Here is a 24,804-nt window from a genome sequence, read left to right on the forward strand (position 1 = left end):
CAGGGAGACAAAGAAACCTTACTGCTTTCCTAATGGGCTTATTAAGTTCTTGACCAGTGCCTGTTAGTCTTGCCACAAACTTTCTAGTCTCACTACTTTCCTTCTTCTTCCTCTTCTCTGTGACTTGTAAAATAGTATACATTCTGTATGCTGTGGATACTTTAGATTTATTTTAATCCTTCAGTCTCCTATGAAGTTCCTCCACAAAAGCACAGCCCTTAAGATATTCATTCATTTATGCAGTCTGCAGATTTCATGAGCTACTAAATTCCAAATAGTATGTTAAAGGCAAGATCTAGGCCTAAGAGAAAAGTGGTCTGAATTCTGTGCCTAGAAGAGGATTTGGGACATAGTAGAACTTCAGTGAAGTGCTATGTGAATGACATGCACTCATTAAATGAGTAATCTAAAGCATACACTGCATTTAAGCAACACAGCAGCCCTACTCACCTCAGGTAGAGCAACTGAGAGGAATAATGTGAAGAAAAATAAGACATCAATAAGTTGAATAATAACAGAGAAAAAAACAAAATGAGATAGATGCCAACATTACTGACCTATTTTTGAGGAATTAAATTGATAGAGGGGCTGGCATTGTGGCTAAGTGGGGTAAGCTGCAATCTGTGAGGCCAGCATATCATGTGAGTTCCACTTTGAGCTTAGGAATCTCCACTTCCAATTTAGCTCACTGCTAAACACCTGGGAAACCAGCAGAAGATGGACGAAGGACTTGGGTCCTTGCCACTGATGTGGGAGACTTGGATGAAGCTCCTGACTTCAGCATGTCCCAGGCTCAACTGTTGAAACTCTCTGGGGTGTGAGCCAGCAGATGAAAGCTATCTCTGTCTTTCCCTCTCTCTCTAAATCCACCTTTCAAATAAAGATTTAATAAAGAAATTAACTGATTTCAAAATACACAAAAACATGAACAATACTATATCATCTTTATGCCAAAATGATCAAAAATAACAAATGCTAGAGAGCATATGGGAAAAGAAAACCGTCATATATGGTGGGTGAAAACACAAATTAGTACAGATGTTATGCAGAACAGTATGGTCATTCCTTAAAAAGGATAAAAATTGGGGTCGGCGCTGTTGTGCAATGAGTTAAAGCCCTGGCCTGAAGGGCCAGCATCCCATTTGGGTGCCAGTTCTAGTTCCAGCTGCTCTTCTTCCAATACAGCTCTCTGCTATCTCCTGGGATAGCAGTAGATGGCCCAAGTCCTTGGGCCCATGCACCCATGTGGGAGACCCAGAGGAAGCTCCTGTCTCCAGGTTTCAGAATGGCATAACTCTGGCCTTTGTAGTTATCTGTAGAGTGAACCAGCTAATGGAGGACCTCTCTGTGTCTCTACCTCTATTGTAACTCTTTCAAATAAATAACAAAAATTTCAAATAAGATAAAAATTGACCTACCATGTGAGAGTTATCTTGCTCTTGGCTATATATAATAAGGAAATTTTATTAGAAGGAAAGGAGAAGAGCATATCAAAGATACATCAATTTTACCATAACATAGTTCACTGCAGCCAGGATTTGAAACCAATCTAGCTGTCCATCAATGAAAAAAATGGACAGGGGAACTTCATTTAGATACAAAAAAGAACAAAGTATTATTAAATTAATTGAAATAAGCCAGAAGCAGGAACACAAATGTCACCTGGTCCTTGTCACATGTGGAAGTGAGAGAAAATAATGGATCTGAACACAGAACTGTGATTACTAGAGGCTGAGAAGGGAAGCAGCTAGGGATAGAGGGGGATTGGATAATAGGTAACAAAATACAAAGAGGCAGAAAGAACTTCTGGTGTCCCATAATATAATGAGATGACTACATTCAACCATATTAGGTTCTGTGTAAAGAACTGAAAGAGAGGAGCTGGTAGTCTCAAATCATGGAGAAGAATTAGAAACTGTACTTGCTTGGGGGCCAGCATTATGGCACAGTGGGCTTACGCCCTGGCCTGAAGCACCAGCATCCCATGTGGGTACCAGTTCTAGTCCTGGCTGCTCCTCTTCTGATCCAACTCTCTGCCATGGCCTGGGAAAGCAGTAGAAGATGGCCCAAGTTTGGGTCCTGGCACCCAAGTGGGAGATCTGGAAGAAGCTCCTGGTTCCTGGCATCAGATTGGCAGAGCTCCGGCCATTGCGGCCACCTGGGGAGTGAACCAGCAGAGGAAGACCTCTCTCTCTCTCTGCTGCTACTTCTCTCTGTAACTCTGTCTTTCAAATAAATAACTCTTTAAAAAATTAATAAAACTGTAGTTGCTTAGCTTGATCACTTTTTACTGCATAAATGTGTGCAAATATTGCACTACACCCTGTAATAATGCATGACTAGGACACATTCATCACAAATTATTTCAATGAAATTTTAAAAAATTAGAAGCATTTCTTTATATTAACAATGAACTATTTGAAAATGAAATTAGAGAAACATTTCCATGCATAGCAGCATAAGAACCAGGAACCAATGTCTTCAGTGTTATCTGTGATGAATCAGATTCACAGCCCTCAGCACTGTTTTTACCATAGACCTTACCATGGCAATTGTGGGCATATAGTAGTAAATCAATGGACAGGAATCCTTTGTCTCTATATCTGTTAAATAAATAAACAAGGAATTCATTAAAGAAAAAGAGATATGAATTTGGATGCCAGGTCACAAAAACACATGCACTTGAGCTATCCTCCAGTTTGTGATGCCAACAAATCTTTCAGACATGTTACATTTTCAGAGACTTTTCTGTAATCTTGCTAAGCTTTCTGGAAATCTGCCTTATAGCAAAGCGATTCCCAATTCCATTACACTCATGATTTTTCTTTTGTGTGATATATTAGTTTACCATCTAGAGATAATTTATGGTACAAAACTTTTCTATGCATGCATGTTTTCTCATTTGTGAGTCTATTCATGGGAATTGAAGACTGATTTATAGCAGAAATACATTTTCCAAATTCATTGCATAGACTTTTGTTCCTTATGAATTCTCTGAAGTCTGTTGATGTCTAATTTCTGGCTAAAGGTTTTATCGTATTTACAGCATGCAAAGAGTACCACCTTTTGTGAATTCTGTATCTATACAAGCCTGAAACAAAGAAAATGTTTTTATACAATCAGTATACTCCTAAGAAACCACCTGTGTCAATTCTCTGATGTACCATTGACTTCTGACAAACAACCTTTTCACACTAATAATATTTATAAGCTTTCTCCTTTACATGAGTCTCTGTTGGATAGGATGTGATTTCCAGCAAAAGGTTTTGTCACAATACTTACATGAATTTTGGAGAAAAGCTCTTCCACATTCATTATATTGTTAAGGTCTCTCCCTTGTTCAAATTCCATGATGGATTATGAGGCATTACCTATGTGAAATGACTTTCTCACATTTATTTCATTCATTAGATATATATGTTGTGCATTCTGATATAAGGAGAGATTTGGGCAGAGCTTTCCAACACTCATTACACCCATAAGGTTTCTCTCCCACGTGAATTCCCTGTTGTCGTATGAGGTATGGCTTCTAATTAAAGGGATTTTACTTTCAAAGGAGTTTTTCCCTATATGAATTTGATGATGTACAATGAGGGCTGAATTATGGTAAAAGGCTCTGAGTCATTACATTCATAAAATTGCTCCCCATGAGAATTCTTTTATGTTTGATGAGGTCTGATTTGCACCACAAAGGCTATTCACATGTATTACATTCATGCATTTCTCCCCTTGGTGAATTCTCTAATATTTCATGAGATATAACTTGCACAAAAAGGTCAAGTAGAAAATTCCCTGTGTGGATTCTCTGATATCTTATGAGTTATGAAGTACAGCAAAGAGGCTTTCCACCATCCTTCCATCCATAAAACCTACCTAAATTGAGCAACAAAGATATAGAAAACCTAAACACACACATAACCAGATGGAAATGATATCAGTAATAAAGACCATCACTAGCAAGAAAACCCCAAAACTGGAAGGCTTCACTGCTGAATTCTAACAGACATTTAAAGCACTAACTGCAATTCTTCTCAAGTTATTCAAAACAATTGAGAGAGAAGCGATTCTCCCAAATTCTTTCTATGAAGCCAACATCACCTTCATTCCTAAACCTGAAAAAAGTGCAACAAAGAAAGTAATTATAGACCAATTTCCCTGATGAACATACATGCAAAGATCTGCAACAGAATTCTGGCCAATTGAATCCAACAATGCATCAGAAAGATCATCCACCCAGACCAAGTGGGATTTATCCTTGGTATGCAAGGATGGGACCAAAGGCTTTTCCACAGTCATTTCATTTATAAGCTTTCTCCATGGTGTGAAGGCTCTGATACTTTCTGAGGTTTGACTTCTCAGCAAAGGTTTTTCCACAGTCATTGCACTCATAAGGTTTCCCCCAGTACAAATTGTCTGATGCTTTGTGAGTTTTGACTTCTCAGCAAAGGCTTTTCCACAATGATTGCATTCATAAGGTTTCTCCCCTGTGTGACTTCTCTGATGCATTTTGAGTTGTGATTTCTGGCCAAAGCTTTTTCCGCAGGCATTGCATTCATAATGCTTGTCTTCTGTGTGAATTCTCTGATGCTTTCTGAGGTTTGAATTCTGGCCTAAGGTTTTTCCACAGTAATTGCATTCATAAGCTTTCTCCCCTGTGTGAATTCTCTGATTATTTATGAGGTTTGCTTCTGGCCAAAGGCTTTTCCACAGTCATTGCATTCATAAGGCATATCCCCTGTGTGAATTATCTGATGATTTATGAGGTGTGGCTTCTGGCCAAAGAGTTTTACATAGTCATTGCACTCATAAACTCTTATCCCCTGTGTGACTTCTCTGATGATTTATGAGGTTTGACTTCTGGCCCAAGGTTTTTCCACAGTCATTGCATTCATAAGGTTTCTCCCCTGTGTGACTTCTCTGATGATTTGTGAGTGTTGATTTCTGGCCAAAAGCTTTTCCACAATGGTTACACTCATAAGGTTTCTCCCCTGTGTGAATTCTCTGATGATTTAGGAGGTTTGCCTTCTGGCCAAAGGATTTTCCACAGTCATTACATTCATAAGGTTTCTCACCTGTGTGAATTCTCTGATGATTTATGAGGTGTTTCTTCTGGCCAAAGAACTTCCCACAGTCATTACATTTATAAGATTTCAACCCTGTGTGAATTCTCTGATGTCTAATGAGATCTGACTTCTGGTGAGTGGTTTCTCCACAATCATTACACACATGAGGGTTTTCCACAATATGAGTGCTGTGATGGAGGGTATGGCAGAATTTAATACTGAATGACTTCCCACAAGGTTTACATGCATAGGATTTCTTCCTTATATTTGGTCTATGATTCAGTCTAACATGTGATTGGTAAATAACAGGTTCCACAGTCCCAATATACTTATAAACGTTCTCTCTTTTGGGACTTTGTTGATGTATACTGAGGTTAGAATTCTTATGGAAATCTTGTACTATTTGAGTTGTCTTGCCAATAGTGGCAATTGACTTATTACAGGTTTCTACCATAAAAAGCTTCTCAGATTCACAGAATATATTCTTGCTTTTGAAGACTTTCCCTTGTCCAATTTGTTCAAGTGCCTGCTCCATGGTCTGAATATTGTGCTGTTGATTAAGAGGTTCACAGAACTGGAGAGTGTTCCCAGGTACCTTAGTAGCACAAAATTTCTCTCCAGCTTGTAGTTGATCAGGCCCACAATGGGGACACATATTGTGACATATACTGCATTCTTCAGGTTTTATTCCTGAATAGTTTCTCTTTTTGATGCTCAGTTTTGGAATATGGCTTATACTTAAATTAAGTGTTTTTCTGAATTCAACTCCCTTGGGAGATAATGTCTTATTATTTGTCATAACATCCTGATTCAGATTTTTCTCCAGACTGTTCTGGTTGGTCTTAATCAGTTCATCCAGTTTCATGGCAACTGAAGTGAGGAAAAAAATGATGTCACTACATCAAATATAATTGTTTCTTCTAGCATACTCGTGTAAAAGGAATGAAGTTACTTGTATTTAAGAGGGATAAGATGTTAGGAAAAGTTCTGCATTTGTGCCTCCTCACACAGGGCACCAAAATGTTAGGAAAAGAGTTGTAGAATAGAGGAGAAAGTGTATGAATTTACAGCCAGACAGAATTTATTCAGAGAAAATTAATCCACAGAGGTGGGTGACCAACTGCCTCTCTGTACAAGATGGAGCATGAAGGCCCCAATTCCCAGGGGCCAGACCTTTTTAAGGAGGGCTAAGGCTGGGCACGAGGGTAGGGGGCAGCAGTGGAGGGGAATTCCAGGAACTGGGTGGGGGCCTTAGGAACCTGGAAAATAATGCAGGGTGGGGTATGAAGGCAATAGGCTGTGAGACCCAATTGAGTTTCAAGGGCAAGGAATACATTCCAAAGTTTATCTACTTTGGGCAATGAGGGAGAATGGCTCAGGCTTATATCCTCATTCCATCATAAGATTTTCAAAAAATGATTAGAAGATACATATTTATGAATATACAGGTTTTCTCCATTATACATTAATATATTAAATTGTATCCATAGATTTTCCAATGTTCATCCATGATCCTGTTTACTACCAGAATTTTTTCCAAGTATGATTGAATGGTTTTTGTGGTAAGATGTCTTAAGTCACTGCTTGGGATGCCTGTATCTCAAAACAGTGCCAGTTTAAGCCGAGGCTACTCTGCTTCCAATACAGCTCTGAGATAATAGATACTGGAAAGCAGCAGATAATGGTTCATGTGCTTGGGACCCTGTGATAGAGATGAGTAGGTGAAATTCCAGGCTTCTGGCTTCAGATTAGTCATAACTGTTGATAGTATTTGGGGAGAGAGTTAATAGAAAATCTATTCCTCACTGTTTCTCTCTCACTTTCTACTTTCACTAAAATGAATAAGACTTCACAGAATGGACTAATATTTGATAAATATATTCACCTGTAATCTAGAAACCAATTTTTCCCTGTCCATTTTTTCAGTTCATTTTTAATGTATTTTTATTTCTTTATTTATTTGTGAGAGTTAGACTGTGAGAGACAGAGACAAAGATCTTCCTTCCATTGGCTCACCCCTCAAATGGCAAATATGCTTGGAACTATGCCAATCCAAATCCAGGAGCCAGGTGCTTCCTCCTTATCTCCATTGTAGGTGCAGGGGCCCAAGCATTTGGGCCATCCTCCACTGCCCTCCTGGGCCACAGCAGAGAGCTAGACTGGAAGAGGAGCAACCAGGACTAGAACCCGGGGCCCATATGGGATGCTGGCGCTGCAGGGGAAGGATTAACCAAGTGAGCCATGGCGCCAGCCCCTTTTTCAATTCATTTTTAGAAAAATTGTGGGTTTTGTACTTCTGTGCTATTTCAACCATAAATATGGGGAAGTTTTACTAGATCATTTCCTTGAAGGTAAAGAGTGAAATGTGTCTATACTCTAAGCAGGATCACATTCATGGGACAAGATTTGAATATGTGGTTGTCTTGTGTTCTGTCTTCCCAGGCAAACAGCATTTGTGGGATTTTTTGATGAAAATCTCTGTTTTATCTGCACTATTATAGTTTCCCCATATTTCTAAGGAAACCTGACATCCTAATCTTCTTAGAACTACAACAGTTACAGAAAGTCCCAATATACCACCTTGGCTATGCATTCTCACCAGTTGAAATAATTTGTTTCTGCAACCCAGAGTCTGCTCAATTATTGAAAATTGATTCCTAACTCATTGTGAAGACGTCAGCCCTGGTTACCTCCTCTTGTTTCTTTCTATAAACACTCCTCTGTGATAATTTGAGTTTCTGGAGGTTTTTGATCAGTTGTTGATTTTCACAGAAAACTTCATTTCCTTTGCCTTTACCAGAGATACTGATCTCCATAGATACTGTAGAATGTCTGTGTCTGAATCACAGGACCAGCTGTCTTCAGGAGTAAGACTTGGGAAAAACTCATGGAAAGAACACCAGTCAATATCTGTTGCACTGCTTCTACTTTGGCCTCCCTGCCCGTTATGTACACACTGACCTGGTAGGCATTATTTCCCCATCCAGGGCTCTGCTCCTTGCTCCAACTTGAAGATCAAGTCAGGTTTGGTCCTGCAGTGCCCTACTAATGGAAACAATATAGACTTTGTGAAATCACTATCTTGGGTTAATGAAAGGAGTACAGCTTGGTCCCGGAGCTATGCAACAAATGTTCCAATGTGAAATCCTTCCCAGGTGGTAGATATTCAGATTCTTCATGGACTCAAATTCTATACCTGTCCCTCATTCAACTTTATGAATAGTGCTCACTTAGTTGTCAAATAGCAAGAAAATGTTACCATTGGGCATGCGATGAGTGTCACTCACCCAGGGAGAACAGGCTGCTGTAGGTCTCCAGCATTACATCCCTGTACAGGATTTTCTGAGCTTGGTTCATGTTCTGCCATTCCTCCCAGGTAAAGTACACAGCCAGGTCTTCAAATGCTATCATCACCTGTGACAGAACACTCCTGGTCAACATGTCAACTCTGTCACCTAACAAACAATGGCAGTTGTATATCTTCTACATGGGTATGGATGAAGAAGCAAGAATGCCATTTCATTTCAGATTTGTGAGCATTTGGGCAGCCACACAGAAGCATTCAACAGGGGATCAAACCTATGGTATAAAGGCTGTGAAAATTGCCCAAGCTGGAGGGAAACAGGAATTTCTGTTCACAAAGGCCAGACTATATCAAGGGCAATTGCACAGTAGGCTGAAAGGGGGACAAGAGTCACTCTGGAATGAGCAGTGTTCAGAAGAATGTAGAAGTATTCAGGGAAAAAGACAAGAAACCATCTGGGAAGTTATGCAGGGATTTGCAATTATGGCAGAAAAAAAATTTTTTTAAAAGAGACAGTAGGCATTTAACTTAGTGTTTATGATGCCAGCTCAGATACTCTCTCTCTGCATCAAATTTCCAAAGTTGGATTTCAGTGCCAGCTCCAGTTTCCAGCTCCCAGCTAATGCAGACCAGAGGAAGCAATGGTGATGCCAACCAAGAGGGAGGCCTAGATTCCATTCCTGACTCTTGGCTTCAGTTGTGCCCCACCTCTGCTTGATATTTTTGTTTAGGCAGTGAAGAAGTGCATGGGAGCTCTCTAGATTTCTCTCACTGCATCAATTTCTTTCTCTATCAGGCTCATAAATATTTTAAGTAAGGGAGGAGATTCAGGAAAGAATAGAAAGTAGCTTTTGCTTTTTCTATAATTATTCTACTCATAAACATTTAAAGAACTGAAATAACATGATAACAAATTAAAGTAAAAGCTATGGAGTTATTTACCCAAGAACAGAACCTGAGAAATTCTGTACTGTAATCTGCATTTGTGACTGAGGGAAATACAGAGAGCTTTGTTTGAGAACCTGCAGTAGGCACCAGCATTGTGGTACAGCAGGTAAGTCTCCACCTGCAATTCAGGCATCCCATGTGGACAGACAATTTGAGTCCTTAGTGCTCCACTTCCAATTGAGTTCCCTGCTAAAGTGGCTGAAAGAGCAGTGAAAGATGACCTGAGTATTTGGGCCAATTCCACAAATATGGGAGACCCAGATAGAGTTCCAGACTCCTGGCTTTGGCCTGGCCAACCATTGTGGCCATTTGTTGAATGAACCAGCAGATGGAAGATATCTCTTTCTCACTACCCATCTCTCCCTATCTCTATTACTCTGCCTTTCAAATAAGTTAATAAATAAACCTTGGGGCTGGCACTGTGGCACAGCAGGCTAATGCCCTGGCCTAAAGCACCAGCATCCCATATGGGCACCGTTTCAAGACCCAGCTGCTCTACTTTTGATCCAGCTCTCTGCTATGACCTGGGAAAGCAGTAGAAGAAGGCCCATGGATTTGGGCCTTTGTAGCTGTGTGGGAGACCCAGAAAAACCTCCTGGCTCCTGGCTTTAGATGGGTGCAGCCCGGCCAGTGCAGCCAATTGGAGAGTGAAATGTTGAATGAAAGATCTCTCCTCTCTCTCTTTCTCTCTGCCTCTCCTCTCTCTGTGTAACTCTTTCAAATAAATAAATAAATTGTTAAATACAATCTTAAAACCTGAAAGAACATGCAGTAGATTATTTTCCCCACAGTGTTCTTACTCTAGCTGGGAATCAAGTTCATCTCCTCAAACTATTAAGGACTGCATTACTCTAACAATTAAAAAAATAAATGCGGCTGGCCCCACGGCTCACTAGGCTAATCCTCCACCTTGTGGCGCTGGCACACTTGGTTCTAGTCCCAGTCAGGGTGCCAGATTCTGTCCCAGTTGCCCCTCTTCCAGGCCAGCTCTCTGCTGTGACCAGGGAGTGCAGTGGAGGATGGCCCAAGTCCTTGGGCCATGCACCCCATGGGAGACCAGGATAAGTACCTGGTTCCTGCCATCAGATCAGCACAGTGTGCCAGCTGCAGTGCACCAGCCATGGTGGCCATTGGAGGGTGAACCAACGGCAAAGGAAGACCTTTCTCTCTGTCTCTCTCTCTCTCTCACTGTCCACTCTGCCTGTCAAAAAAAATAATAAATGTCACTGATTTGTGGTTTAGCCCTAGGTAAGTAATTCTCTTGCAGAATGCTAAGTGTTTATTTCCAGGGTGGAACTAAAACACTGCCCACTACATCATCTGTATAACACTAAAGAATGTGTTGGACATTATGACCCCAAAATTTAGAATATTGTCCTTGACTTCAATTGAAATCATATAACAAATATGTATTTTGCTATGGCAACAGAAAATGAGACATGACATTGCCTTTCCTTGGATAAATGCAATGATTGATAGTCATGACAAATTCATCATACATCTTGTTTCTATATATTCCCTGAGAATAAAATTTACCTTCCTACATCCATTTTCATTAATAAATTATTATAAATCTAAAAACAAAACAGAAAGAAAGCTGGGAATAATTAAGAAAACCACTTACAGGGGCCAGTGCTATCGCACAGTGGGTTAAAGCCCCAGCCCGCAGAACCAGCACCAGATATTAATTCCCACCAAATCAGGTGTGAGTGCAATTTTCAGGTGAATTCAATCAGAATTCCACAGCCATTCAGCTGGGAGGGGTGGATGAATCCAGAAACAGCCAGTTTACATGGGACTAAATCAAGCCTAATATCACAAAGGACTTTTGCATTTCTTTGGCTTTTTTCACATTTGTCTTATTTATCATGATTTGTAATAAATTTTCTGATGTGAGTTTTAGTTTTGAGACTGGAATATGGAGTTCAGGGCTCCGGAGGAATGGTCTCTTTCAATCAGGGCAGAGCTGTTGGCTTGCTCCAATTCTGGCTTGCTGTCATTGTTTTGGGTGCCTCAGCCGATTTGTGGTTTTGAGCAGCAATTTTCTAAATATTTTCTTGGTCTGAGTTTCTTTTGCCTTCTTCCATCCCAAATTTTGTATTCTGATGCAGTACAAACAAGAAGTTAGACAGAGGATCCATTATGAAATAAAAAACACAATAAATTGGCCTTTCAGGCTTAGAAATCTACAGGCAGGATGACCAAGATGAATTTTTGTGTTTTGGAAAATGAAATGGAACCAATTTGCTGTGGGGACAGATATTAATTCCCTCCAAATCGAGTTTGACTGCGATTTTCAGGTTAATTCCATCAGAATTCCACAGCCAGTCAGCTGGGAGGGGTGGATGTATCCAGAAACAGCTGGTTTCCTTGTGACTAAATCAAGCCCAATATCACCAAGGACTCTTGCATTTCTTTGGCTTTTTTCACAGTTTTCTTATTTATCATGATTTGTAATGAATTTTCTGATGTGAGCTTTGGTTTGGAGGCTGGAATAAGGAGTTCAGGGTACAGCAGGAATCGTCTTTTTGAATCAGGGCACAGCTGTTGGCTTGCTCCAATTCTGGCTTTCTGTCACTGTTTTGTGTGCCTCTGCTAATTTTGGTTTCTTATGCAGCAATTTTCTAAATGTTTTCTGGGTCTGAGTTGGTTTTGCCTTCTTCCTCCCCAGATTTTGTATTCTGATGCAATACAAACAAAAGTTCAGACAGAGTAGCTAGTAAGAAATAAAAAAAAAAAAAAACCAAATTGGTGTTTCATGCTTAGAAATTTACAGGCAACGCAACCAACATGAGTTTTTGTGGTTTGGAAAAAGAAATGGAACCCTTTTACTGAGGGGACAGATATTAATTCCCTCCAAATCAAGTGGGAGTGGGATTTTCAGGTGAATTCAATCAGAATTCCACAGCCAGTCAGCTGGGAGGGGTGGATGAATCCAGAAACAGCCGGTTTCCTTGTGACTAAATCAAGCTGCTGCTCCCTGTGGACTTGTCCTCCTCAGCCTCTGACTAGAGCACACCCACCTCTCCAATGCTGACATCCTCTGACACATGTTTCACTCTTATGTTCTCTCTAAACTGCAGACTCTTGGGCAACATAAGTAAATCTAATGCATCAACTTGCATAGACACACACACCGGAGGACTCCAGAGTCTTGGATTTCAGGTTGTAATTAACTTTCCTTTTCAGAGGACTTGTGAAAAAACAAGTCTGGAAGCCAGGGTGTAGCCTTGTGGTTCAAATTCCTATGTCCCACTTTGGAGTTTCTTGGTTTGATTCCTGGTTCCAGTACTTGCCTCCAAATTCCTGATAATATAGACCCTGGGAGCTAGCAAGTAATGGCTCAGATGATTGGGTTCCCTACTCCTGGGACAGCCCTGGCCACTGGGGACATTTCAGCAGTGAACTAGAGGGTGAATACCACTTCTCTATCTACTTGTTCATTTCTTTGCATCTCAAATTAAAAAACAAATCAAGTATGTTTGTATCATCCATTAAAATAACTTCCTCAATGGAAAAAAAGAGTTTCATTGTTAAATTTGGGGAAAAATAATGCTTCTTGGTTGTGATATTAGAATAATGCATAACTGTACATCGGACTTCCATTGTGGACAAGGAAGAGAAAGATGGAAGCAATAATTTTTGCTTCTGGTTTTGGTACTTGTCATGTAACCTTGAAAAATTCATTTAAACTCATGGGGCCTGAGTGTCCTTAAAATTACAGGCTCATCTAGTTGAGGCAGGTGGTGTAAGGGGAGGTGGCAGGAAGCTGAGAGCTTTCCTTGTTTCTGTGCTCACAGAGCTAAGTGACCATAGCAAGTCATTTGACCCCTCTGGATCTTCCTCCCTTGTGAGAGAAGATTGTCTTTATAGTTAAAGGATTTATTCTACACAGTCCTATCTTATGGTAAGGTTCACATGACTGTGAAGTGTTTTATAAACTGGCAGTGCAATAATCAAGTTGGCACTGAAGATGAAATGCTAAACAGCATAGAACTTCTAAGGCTTGTAGTTCTATGAGGAGCTACACAGAAACATTCAAGTTCATGGGCATTTTTAAATTTAAAAACAGAATCATTGAATCACTGTTCAGAATCAGTATAGTTGCTAAAATTCTTATTTATAATCACTGAGATTGGCAGTGTAATTACTGATAGCATACTCCTAGTGTTGTATATTTTAGTTTATACAATACTTAGACTATATAAAATATAGGTAGCATGGGAAGTGCGATACACAGCAGTCTTGTAGAATGGCAGATGTCCTAAACAGCACTCTGGCCTCAGAATCAGCCCTTAAGGCACTCAGATCTAGCTGAAGAGCCCATGAGAGTATTTTAGGTATGGAAAGCCACTCTGGCAAAAAAGAAAAAAAAGGACCTAAATAAAAGATCTCTGTGAGTGAGATCCCAGTAGAAAGAACGGGCCATCAAAGAAGGAGGTACCTTTCTCTGAAGGGAGGAGAGAACTTCCACTTTGACTATGACCTTGTCTAAATAAGATGGAAGTCAGTGAACTCAAGAGGCTTCCATAGCCTTGGCAACTCATGACTAGAGCCCAGGGAGATTTCTGATGCCATAAACAAGAGTGTCAGATTGTTCAGTCAACAACAGGAATCACTGTGTGCTTACTCCTTTTGTGGGATCTCTGTCCTTAATGTGTTGTCCAATGTGAAGTAATGCTATAACTAGTACTCAAACAGTATTTTACACTTTATGTTCTGTGTGCTGCAAACTGATGAAAACTTAATATAAACTAAATCGATCTTCTTTGTATAAAGATGATTGAAAAAGAATCTTGATGTAAATGGAATGGGAGAGGGAGTGGGAGATGGGCGGGGTGCTGGTGGGAGGGGAGTTATGGGGGGAAGCCTTTGTAATCCATACACTGTACTTTGGAAAATTATATTCACTAAATAAAAGTTTAAAAATATTAAAAAATAAAAATATAGGTAGCAATATTTAATGCTTCTCTTACTGTTCCTGGATTGGATTATAGCATACATTAATAAACCTTTTTTAAAGATTTATTTATTTATTTATTTGAAAGACAGAATTATAGAGAGAGACACATAAATAAACAGAGATGTTCTGTCTGCTGTTTTACTCCCCACGTGGCTGCAAGCAGCTGCAGCTGGGCTAATCCAAAGCCCGGTGCTTCTTCCAGGTCTCCCACATGGATTCAGGGGCCCAACTATTTGGGCCACCTCCTGCTGCTTTCCCAGGCACATTAGCAGGGAGCTAGATTAGAAGCAGAGCAGCTGGGACATGAACCAGTGCCCATAGGGGATGCCAGCACTGCAGGTGGTGGCTTTACCTTATATGCAACAGCACCAGCTACAGCCTATTCATTTTAAATTAACAACTAAAGATTATCTGCTGTTCAGCCTCCAGGCTTTGGCTTGGCCCAGCCTCTGCTGTTGTGGACATTTGGGGAGTGAAACAGAGGTTGAAAGATCTCTCTTCTTATGTCTCTCCCTCTCTAACCTTGCCTTTCAAATAAATAAATGAGTCTTTGAAATAAAAATACATGCATACATACACAGACACAGACACACACACACACACACAGTACCAACATGGTGGGTAAAGCCATGGCCTGCTGTGCCAGCATCCCATATGGGTGCTGATTCAAGTCCCAGCTGCTCCACTTCCAATCTAGCTCCCTGCTAATGTGCCTGGGAAAGCATCAGAAGGTGGCCCAAGTGCTTGAACCACTGCATTCATGTGGGAGGCCTGGCAGAAGCACCTGGCTTTAGATTGGCTCAGCTGAGGCCAATTTGGGAAGTGAACCAGCAGATGCAAGATCTGTCTCTACCCCTTCTCTATAACTCTGCCTTTCAAATAAATAATAGATTTTTAAAATGGGGGAAAAGGGCAGTTTTGTTGCCTTCCCTTTACCTAGAGTAACATAATCAAAATCTGTTAGGCAAATGAATAAGGGAAATTCTGAGATCATGTATTGACCACAGAAGAGAATGGATTCCTTGTGCATTTTCTGCAAGACCATGCTAGTTGGAACCAAGGGAAGCATAACAAAAAAGGGGAGGCCTATATCCCTCTTATTTGTCTTCTTTGTTCATTGGAGCAGTGGAGAGTTGAGTAATGTAATATTGGTGTTTGTCTCCATACAGTTCATGTCTATTTAGCTGGTTCTTTTTATTTGCATTTCTTTTTTATTTATTTTAAGAGATTTATTTGAAAGGCATAGAGACAGGGGTCTTCGATCTGCTGGTTTGATTCCCCAATGTTTGGGTGAGGCTGAAGGCCCATGAGCCCCCTCCCATCTCCCATGTCCTGAGGGGTCCAACCACCTGTCCATCACCACTGCACTCGTTGGCTGGAGTGGGAGAGGAAGTAGGGCATCATGGAATGGAACTGGTGCCCATGATGCGGGCCCTGCAGGCTGTGGTTGCACCTCCATGCCACGGTGCCGTCCTCGATAAACCTTTCTTTAAAGTGGAATTAGGGGTAAAAATGGTCTGAGGTGAATGTGCGTTTCTGTTGTGAGAGAGGCTGAGGCCCCGTGGGTGCCTGGGGGCCAACAGGAACACCTGAAGCCTTGGCCCCCAGGTCCCGGTGTCTCCCCTCTGCTTCTGCCCTGCCTGCAGGCCCGGCCCAGGCTCCAGTGGTGCCTCAGGGATTTCAGTACCAAACTGGTCACTTTAGGTCACTTTGTGATGCCTGACTTCTGCCCAAAGAAGGAAGCAAGAAGGGGCCCAGCAGGCTTCCCCCGACCTCTGGAGCCCCGAGCTATGGTGCCGGCCCACGACCCAGGGAGCCCGTGATGATTCTGGACCAGCCATTGGGACCCACGACCCCTGACCCCAGGCTCCAACCCCTTCGAGGTCACCACCGCAGCCTCCTTTTTAGCTGGTTCTTAATCCTCAAGAAGGGTTTTAGGTCAATGTTCTATTCTCATTAAAGACCTTTATGTTTAATTAAAGATTCTGTTAGTAATTTTAACCCTGGGTCATTCTAAAGATGTGCTGTGACTTAGGTTTAGAAAAGAGCATCTTCCTTGCCACCCTCATCTCAGCTCTGGGGGCTGTCAGTTCTCCCTGCACAGATTCAGTAATGCATGCTTCTTCTCTACTACAAAGATCTTATGTTGGTCATATTTCCAGTTACCAAAATCAAATCAACTCACACCTGGACTCTGAGTATTCAATGACATTAGTTATCAAAATAAATGTATTCAAATATTCAAAGACCACTTCAAAGCTTAACTGCCTTCAAGAGTGTTTGGCACTTGGAACAGCCACTGTGGTTTTCTACACATGAGCACTCACTATTTTATATACCACTTAACAATTCAAACATCACTTCAGCTTCAGCAATACACAACAATAGAATGGATGATTCTACATAATAAACATGTTACATTAGTTTGGACTTAAAAACTAGAACTAAAACCATGCGGCAACATGGATGGATTTAAGGAAAGATGTACAGCTAGGTAGCTAAGGCTACAGAATCCCAGACCTATTGATTTTAAGTGAGTCTGGAACAACAGCATTCCATTGCATTATCTTCCATCTCAGAGTCCTGCTTTTCCAGTGAGACCCACCCCACTCAGACCACGTATTTCCTGCCTGTGTCTTCACGGTGGTGGAAGCTGTTCTCATACAGGCATCTCCTGGACAGTCACCAGCTTCCTGATTTACTACCTGAACTGGAATCCCCAGTTGCGACGTATATTTCCCAAACACCCAGGCTGAACTGAATGTTCGTCTCTGGCAGTCAAAAACTTCTGCCTTAGGAAACAGAACATGTCCTCTACTCTGGGGCTCCTTTTTCTTCTCATGGGGTTCTGTGGTGATCTCTGGTTTTCAACACAAGTCCTGGGAGCATTCTGACTCAAAAGAAAGACCAGGGATAAGAGTTCTTTCTGGGGGCTGGTGTTGTGGCATAACAAGTTACACTGCTGCCTGCAGCACTAACATCCCACATGAATGCTGGTTTGACTCCCAGCTGCTCTTCTTCTTCCACAACTCCTTGCTGGGTGAAGCAGCAGAGAATGGCCCAAGCACTTGGTCCTCTGCCCCCACATGGGAGACCTGGAGGAAGCTGCTGGCTTCAGCCTGGCCCAGCCCTGGCCATTGTGGCCATTTAGGGAGTGAGCCAGCAGATGGACCGCTGTCTTTCCCTCTCTTTTTCTCTCTGTAACTCTGCCTTGCAAAAAAATACAACTTCAGAAAGTTATTCTCCATCAAGCAATACACCCTTTTCCAGGCAGTTGTAAAGCTGGGAGTCATAGCTTCTTGTATATTTTGGATAATAAGAGTTTTGGTTTGAAAGCATGTTCATCTGAAACGAAGATCACTCATTATCCTTTGTTAGAGAAGGGGGCTCTGCTCTTTGAAAGTGAAAATCAGAAGCTGTAATGTGTGATGAGCTCCACCTGCCAGGTCTGGGGAGACTTATTTGAAAGACAGGACACCAGGAGAGGAAGCTTTTCAGATTCCCTGGCCCTTGCTTTAGTCTTATGTCTTTACTTCTTTTGTTGCTTCTTGATGTCAAAAGTGTACACTTTATGCTGAAATGAGGAATTGTGTCTAACCTCTTTTGGGCCTTTTTCTAAGCAGAATGTATATATTTTTCTTGAATATAAGGATAGCTTCTGGGGTGGGTGGATTTTTTTGGAAGTTTTCACAAGCTAGCCAGTAGCCTATATTTGCTTCACAGAATTCAGTTTTTAGAAAAGCCTCCAATACAGCCAGACCATCTGTAGGTAGGGAAGAGCAGGCAGAAAAATAAAAAGAAACATGAGGAATATGAGGAAGCTAATGATCAAACATTCCCTTGTGCTTTTCTAGTACTAGGATTAGCTATTCTCTTGTTTTTACTCAATCCTGTAATCCTGCGGATTTAGCTCTTTAAAGACAAAGATGCCTGTAGGCAAAATACTTCATTGGTTCCATACTACTAAAACAGAAATACTTCAGTTTGTTTTAGTGCCAAAAATGTATTTACAGGAGAGGCATAAATCCTCAGGGAACTAAGTCTCTTGCAAACACTGCATGCAATGAAAAGCATCCTCAGCCTCAACCAAGAGCACTGCCATTGCAGAGCTGAAGGCTGATTTATCTTCCCCACCTGGTATGAATATGCTGCGAAATAAGCGGAGATAAACAGACCTTCTAGGTTAAGTCGAATTCTCCTTGGTGAGCTGCTGATTTGAGGACACAGCCTTTCTGCACTCTTGTGATACTTGCAATGGATTCAATTCAAGCCTAATTCACAATTGCTGGCCAGCAGCTCCTGGAATGCTTCTGACCACAACAGTGCCTCCTTCAGGGAAGGTCTGCAAGAGCAGTTCTCTAATGAGTTGTGCTCAGAGCAGTTCCCCTCCCAGCTCAGCAGTGAGCTCTTCAGATTGCAAACACAGGAATCTCAACTTACTTGATGAAAGCTTGCTACCTGCTTTTCTTGCCAATTGTGGCCTTCCCAGGAATGGTGGAGTTTTGCCATAGGTAGCTCAACCCAGTCTTCAATACTCTTATTCTTACAAAAAAAAAAAAAAGACAATTCACTAAGTGGTCATCCTTGAATACACTACTGAGCCTGAATGCATTTTTACCAAATAAAGTTGCCCAATAGCTATAAACCAAAAGCCAACAACAGGCTTGCCCACCTAATATTACACTCAGCCCCGAAGTACTGAGCAGTTTCATCAGTTCCTCAGAATGTAACTACGCTGTGAGGACTACAGATAGGGATACCCAAATTTTAATTATCAATACACTGCACAGCTAATAAAGCAGATGCTGTCTCTGGCCCACAAAAGGAGACAGTTTCCCTGCAAGGTTAACCGCAATCGGGAGACATTTTGCACCTGATGGAACCCACAGCGGGACTGCTTTGAGCCAGCTCCTCTCCTTCCCTTTCCACTTTCGGTCCAGGATGGGACAGAGACCATGCACAGGAGGTGCCACCAGTCACCCATTTCCCCCTGTCCACCTGCAATGCTCCTGGGAGGCAGATGCCACAGAACAGTGATTTGTTCCATGATTGTCACGGTGTGAGATCAGCCCACCATGAGAAAATGACCATGGACTCCAATGAGATATCAACCACAGAAGCACTGCCTCCAACAGCAGTGCAGGAGGGTGGATGATGGAAGGCACAGCATGGCCAGGATCTCTAGGGACCCCGCAGGACTCTGCTGTCCTGGATGCCTACAGCAGGCAGCTGCACGAGGGCCCAGTGCACCTCCAGCACCCTTCTACCAAACCCTTCCCCCGTCTGCCCATGCAGACCACACAGATGCTGTGTCAGTGAGTAAATTAGCGCTGTGCACTAGGTTGTCCTGCTGAGACTTGGCCTTCATTACTTCCCCATGTGCAGCACGTGCTGCAAGCCTCAGCCAGGAGGGCTGGCGGGAGAGGTGAGCAGTCGCAATCACCAGGTCTGTCTCTTCTTCTCCTGCCCCTCCTGACTCAGGGGCCACCGATGGCATTTTAGCCCCAAGGCACGAAACGGGACGGCCAAGAACCTAACACCACCCATGTCACGCGCACACACTGCAACTACCAGCTGCCCACCAATGACCACCGACTTTATAGCCAGCCTGGCATGGGGCGGGTCTTGCAGCACTGGTCCTGCCTCAGGGCAGCAAAGATTGTCCTGAGGCCCCCTGCTGGGCTGAGCCTGAACTGCCCTGCAGCAGATTCTGGAAGCAAGAGAGCTGCTGATGGCTGAGGCCCTGGCTCAGAGTACACTTAGAGAGACCCTATGCCTGGCAAGGGCACCGGGGCCCTGGACTTTCCCAGGCTGCAGTCCTAGGGTGGAGGATGGCTCGGCCTTTCCTTCCTCAGCCCTGCCCGCAGGTGGAGCAGGGTTCCCACGGGGGCATCTTCCTTCGTGGGAGAGCGGGTAAACCCCAAATGCCATGACTCCCGGTGCCGGGTGCTGGCCTGCAGCCTTCCGGGAGGGAGTAGGTGACAGTGACTTTGTGGGGAGGTGACACTTGAGCTGGGCCTGTATTTTTGGGTTAGTTCTAGATGCATATCCCAGTCACCTGGACCTGCGGGTCTGCTGCAGGCCTCCTGGAGGCTCTGGGAGCTGGGCATCCTGGTGGCAAGGGCAGGAGGGTGGGAGGTTGAGGCGCTGAGCTCCCACTGGGTGCACCAGGCACTTTGGAGCTGTTCAGAGTAAGGAGTCGAGGTCACCTCCTGAACCACTCCTGGTTCCAAACTCCTGATTTGGGATTTGCCAGAACCCTGAAGTAGGGGTGTGGTGGGGGTGGTAGTGGTTGGCTTCAATGCACTGTATTTGTGAATTCTTCAAACACAGCTTCTCCCTACTCCTGCAGGCTTTCAAGTGATTGACGAGGACAGAGTCCCTCCGCTGCAAAGTGACTGAAGTTTGGAAACTACGTCCAGAACTTCACAATGTGTATTCAGGTGGTCATCCTTGAGGCCTGCAGGTGGACAGCAAGAGCAACAGTAAGATATTAACTACTGTAGATACTCTCCTTTCTTTCCGGTAGACCCACCAAAAGAGAATGGGAGATGAGTACTTGAACATTGGAACCAGTCAGCATGTTAGGGTGAGCTGCCAGTACTTGGAGCTCAGGAGTGGACATGGAGAGCAAAACATGCATTGTTACTAAAGAGGACAGTTAGGCATTTTACTGTGAAAAGGGAAATCATTTAGATGTGAGCAAGACACCTTAAGTAAATGTCTGTATATTTATTTTTGTTTATTTGCAAGGCAGAGAGAGCCCTTCCATTTACTGCTCATTCCTCAAATGTCTGCACCAACCAGAGCTGGGTCAGGCTGAAGCCAAGAACTCAGTGTGGGTCCCCTACACAGGTGGCAGGGACTCAAGTACTTGAGCCATCAGCTGCTGCCTCCCAGGGTTCTGTTAGCAGGAAGCCAGAAGCAGAAGCAGGGCTAGGGCTTGAGCCCTGGGCATTCTGACTGGGATGTGGAAGGCTTTACCACTATGCCAAACACATGCTCCAGTAAGCTGTTTCAACACGTTTGCAAAATGTAAGACTGTGGTTTTAAATATATGCTCTTCATCTTAAAAATTTGCATAATCTTATATTCAGTTTCATATGATTCAATACTTATTATTAAATACAAGTAACATTTAGACACATGCTTTCCTCACCAATACAAACCTCAGTAATTTTTTCACTTAGAACCTTGAATATTAGCATTCATTCAGACTGAAGTTCACTCATAGGCTGGGAATTCTGACAAAGAGACAGTAGGGAAACAAATCTAGATGTGTATCTGATACCTAATAAGATTCTGAACCTGACTGACAGAATCTGAGTAACTGTTCAGAGAGTGACTTCATACCTCTCCCCTCTGTAATGAGAAGACTGTGTCCTTTGGCCACTTTCACATGATGTTATGTAAATCTAACCTGAAAAGCCTTTTATAAATTCTGAAGTATCATACAGAAGCATATTATGCATTTCCATATGTGTGAAAAAAGGCAATGTCAAAGGCATAGCTATTCCAGAGAGAAGTTAGGAGGATTAGCTCAGTTTGTAAATGTGTAAGTACCATTAAATATCTACATATTTGAAATAGACTTATAGAGTGTGGAGTTCATGATAGATATTGAATAAATGCACTCTGGATAATAAGCAAATATCAGAAATAATGCCACACCCATCAGTGTTTAAACTCTTCAGACAGCTCCGTGCCAGGGAAGTGCAGTGATCCCTGTAAATTAACAAAAATCAATCTGTGTATACCCATGGAAGCCACTGGTTTATATGCAGTCTATACTAGAGGTTTTTGTGCTTAGTAAAATTACTTGATTTTTTAATGAATGCTTTCAGACTGATACCTGATGCTGAGTGGCAGACAATTTTTTCTGAAAAGTATGTGGTTGAGAAATATAAATATAAATCAGTTTATAATTTTTGTGTCTGAATATTTTTATGCATTGAGACAATACCTGCAATAATCAGAAGACTTTTCCTCAAAAAGTTGCTACATTGATGCATCTTCATTTATGTATGTAATGTATGTTTAGGTAAAAGGAAGAGAGAGAGAGAGATCTTTATCTTTCATCTGCTGGCTCAGTTCCAGATGGCCACAAAAGCTGGGGCTGAGCCAGGCTGAAGCCAGGACCCTGGAACTCTGTCCCAGTCCCCCATGTGGGTGCAGGAACCCAAACACTTGGGTAATCTTTGCTGCTTTCCCAAGCAAAGAGCTGGACGAGAAGTGAAGCAGGTGAGTCTCAAACAGTGCCATAAGGCATGCTGCTGTTGCAGTTGGCAACTTACCTCTTTGTACCGCAATGCTGGCCCTGGATTGATGACATGTTTAAGTGCTGCCACTGGCTTTTGGCTAAATAGGATGACTTAACATGTTTTCCACTCTGTGGAAGAGGAACAAATAAGGCAGTTGGTTGTAAAAGTTGCCCATGGAAACCACAGCCTGAGAAAGATGAATCAACTCACCTTGCATTTTCCACCTTGCATCTACACCACCCTTTTCTGGACAAACATCTGATTGTATGCCCTTGTGATGGAGGTTCTCAGGGTGCTGGAACATTTTGTAATTTTTTAAAAATATAGATTAAGAAGAAGGCAAATAAACAAAAAATTACAAACTGCTGCCAATACCAAGAAGAGATTATTGAGAGTAAAAGGTCACCTGTTGGAGCCAGCACTGTGGCACATCAGGTTAAAGCCCTGGCCTGAAATACAGGCATCCCATATGAGTGCTGGTAGAGTTCCGGCTGCTCCACCTCCAGTCCAGCCTCTTGCTAATGCACCTGGGAAAACAGTAGAGGATGGCCCAAGGACCATTTTGCTCATGTGGGAGACCCAGAAGAAGCTCCTGGCTCCTGGCTTCAGATCAGCTCAGCTCTGTCCATTGTAGCCATTTGGGCAGTGAACCAGCAGACAGAAGATTCTCTCTCTCTCTCTCTCTCTCTCTCTCTCTCTCTCTCCCTACCTCACTCTCTACCTCTCTATATAACTTTTTCAAATAAATAAAATAATTTTTTTTAAAAAAAAGGTATCCTGCCATACTTCTTTCTTTCCTGTTAATTCCTAGGAATTAAAAATTGTCAGGGCCAGCACTGTGGCAAAATAGGTTATACCAACATCTGCAGTACTAGCATTCTCTATGGGCACCAATTACATGTTCTACTTCTGATCCAGCTCCCTGCTAACATACCTGGGAAAGCAGCAGAATATGGTACAAATCCTTGGGTCCTGCACCCAAGCTGGGACCTGGATGAAATTTCCCTGACTCCTGGCTTTTTTTTAAATATTTGCTTATTTCTTTGAAAGAGTTACACACACACACACACACACACAGAGAGAGAGAGAGAGAGAGAGAGAGAGGGAGAAAGGGAAGTCTTCCATCTGATGGTTTACTCCCCAACTGGTTGTAATGGCTGGAGCTGCACTGATCTGAAGCCAGGAACGAGGAGCTTCTTCCACGTCTCCCACTTAGGCAGGGGCCCGAGGACTTGGGCCATCTCCTACTGCTTTCCCAGGCCATAAGCTGAAAGCTTGATCACAAGTGGAGCAGCCCGGTCTTGAACCAGCACCCTTATGGGATGCCAGTGCTTCAGGCCAGGTTGTAAATCTGCTGGGCCATAGCTCTGGCCTCCCATGCATGTGCATGGGCCCAAGCACTTGGGACATTTTCTACTGCTTTCCCAGGCCATAGCAAGTAGCTGGATCAGAAGTGGAGCAGTAAGGACTCAAACCAGTGCCCATATGGGATGCCCATAATGTTTTCTTTAATTGGAGAAATGTTCCTTTGATAAAATGAGTGTATAACCCCACAATATTCTCTACTTACTCATAATAGGGTCTGAGATGTAAAAGTCATGATTAATTTCTTAGAAGAAAATTTACATACCCAGAAGCAAAGAGAAAAAATTAACCTTTTGTTTTTCTCATGATTGAATCAGAGTTTCAAAACTAATACTTAACTTGTATTTTAGAGGAGTTAATGACTTAACCATCTCTTCTATTAGAAATACTATGTTGTGGCCAGTGCTGTGGCACAGTAGGTTAAAGCACTGGCCTGAAGTGCCAGCATCCCATATGGGCTCCGGTTCTAGTCCCAGCTGCTCCTCTTCTGATCCAGCTCTCTGCTATGGCCTGGGAAAGCAGTAGAAGATGGCCCAAGTCTTTGGGCTGTTCTGAGGCTCTTAAGGTAGTGAAGATATCTTAGATTCTCATTAGTGAAATCTTTAGAAATGTCAGAAAGCATATAACTTTCTTTAACGATCTGAAACAGAGATGAGATAAATAAGGGCAGAACTGCTCAGCAGCCACAATGCAGGAATATGTATCTTTCTGACGATATCTTCATCTGCTTCTTGCAGTTGCAGCCAATCTGTGAGATCTTGGTCTGTTTTCTGCCCTTGGGAGGGCCTAGGGTGCTCTATATTGTCTGTAAGGATTCAAAATTTGTTGTATATTAGTGTCTAATCATAAAATTTCCAAAGTGAAAAGCTGGATGTAATAAACTATGCCAGACTGCAAAAA

At 42.5% G+C, this 24,804-nt stretch overlaps 1 long non-coding RNA gene across 2 annotated transcripts; it reads right to left on the reverse strand.

Annotated features, from left to right (window-relative positions):
- Positions 1-17,686: 17,686 nt before the first annotated feature.
- Positions 17,687-19,938, reverse strand: LOC149119049 (uncharacterized). 2 transcript variants are annotated; one of them, XR_016228853.1, is made up of 3 exons: positions 19,722-19,938; positions 18,719-18,820; positions 17,687-18,041 (listed from the first exon to the last, which is right to left on the reverse strand). It is a non-coding gene; the product is annotated as an uncharacterized LOC149119049 (long non-coding RNA). The 2 variants fall into 2 exon arrangements; XR_016228852.1 differs by lacking the exon at positions 17,687-18,041 and adding an exon at positions 18,389-18,620.
- Positions 19,939-24,804: the final 4,866 nt, after the last annotated feature.

This window comes from Oryctolagus cuniculus, unplaced genomic scaffold, assembly GCF_051225735.1.
Source record: "Oryctolagus cuniculus isolate XC-2025 breed Fujian yellow rabbit unplaced genomic scaffold, ASM5122573v1 ptg000044l, whole genome shotgun sequence".
Taxonomy (NCBI): domain Eukaryota; kingdom Metazoa; phylum Chordata; class Mammalia; order Lagomorpha; family Leporidae; genus Oryctolagus; species Oryctolagus cuniculus.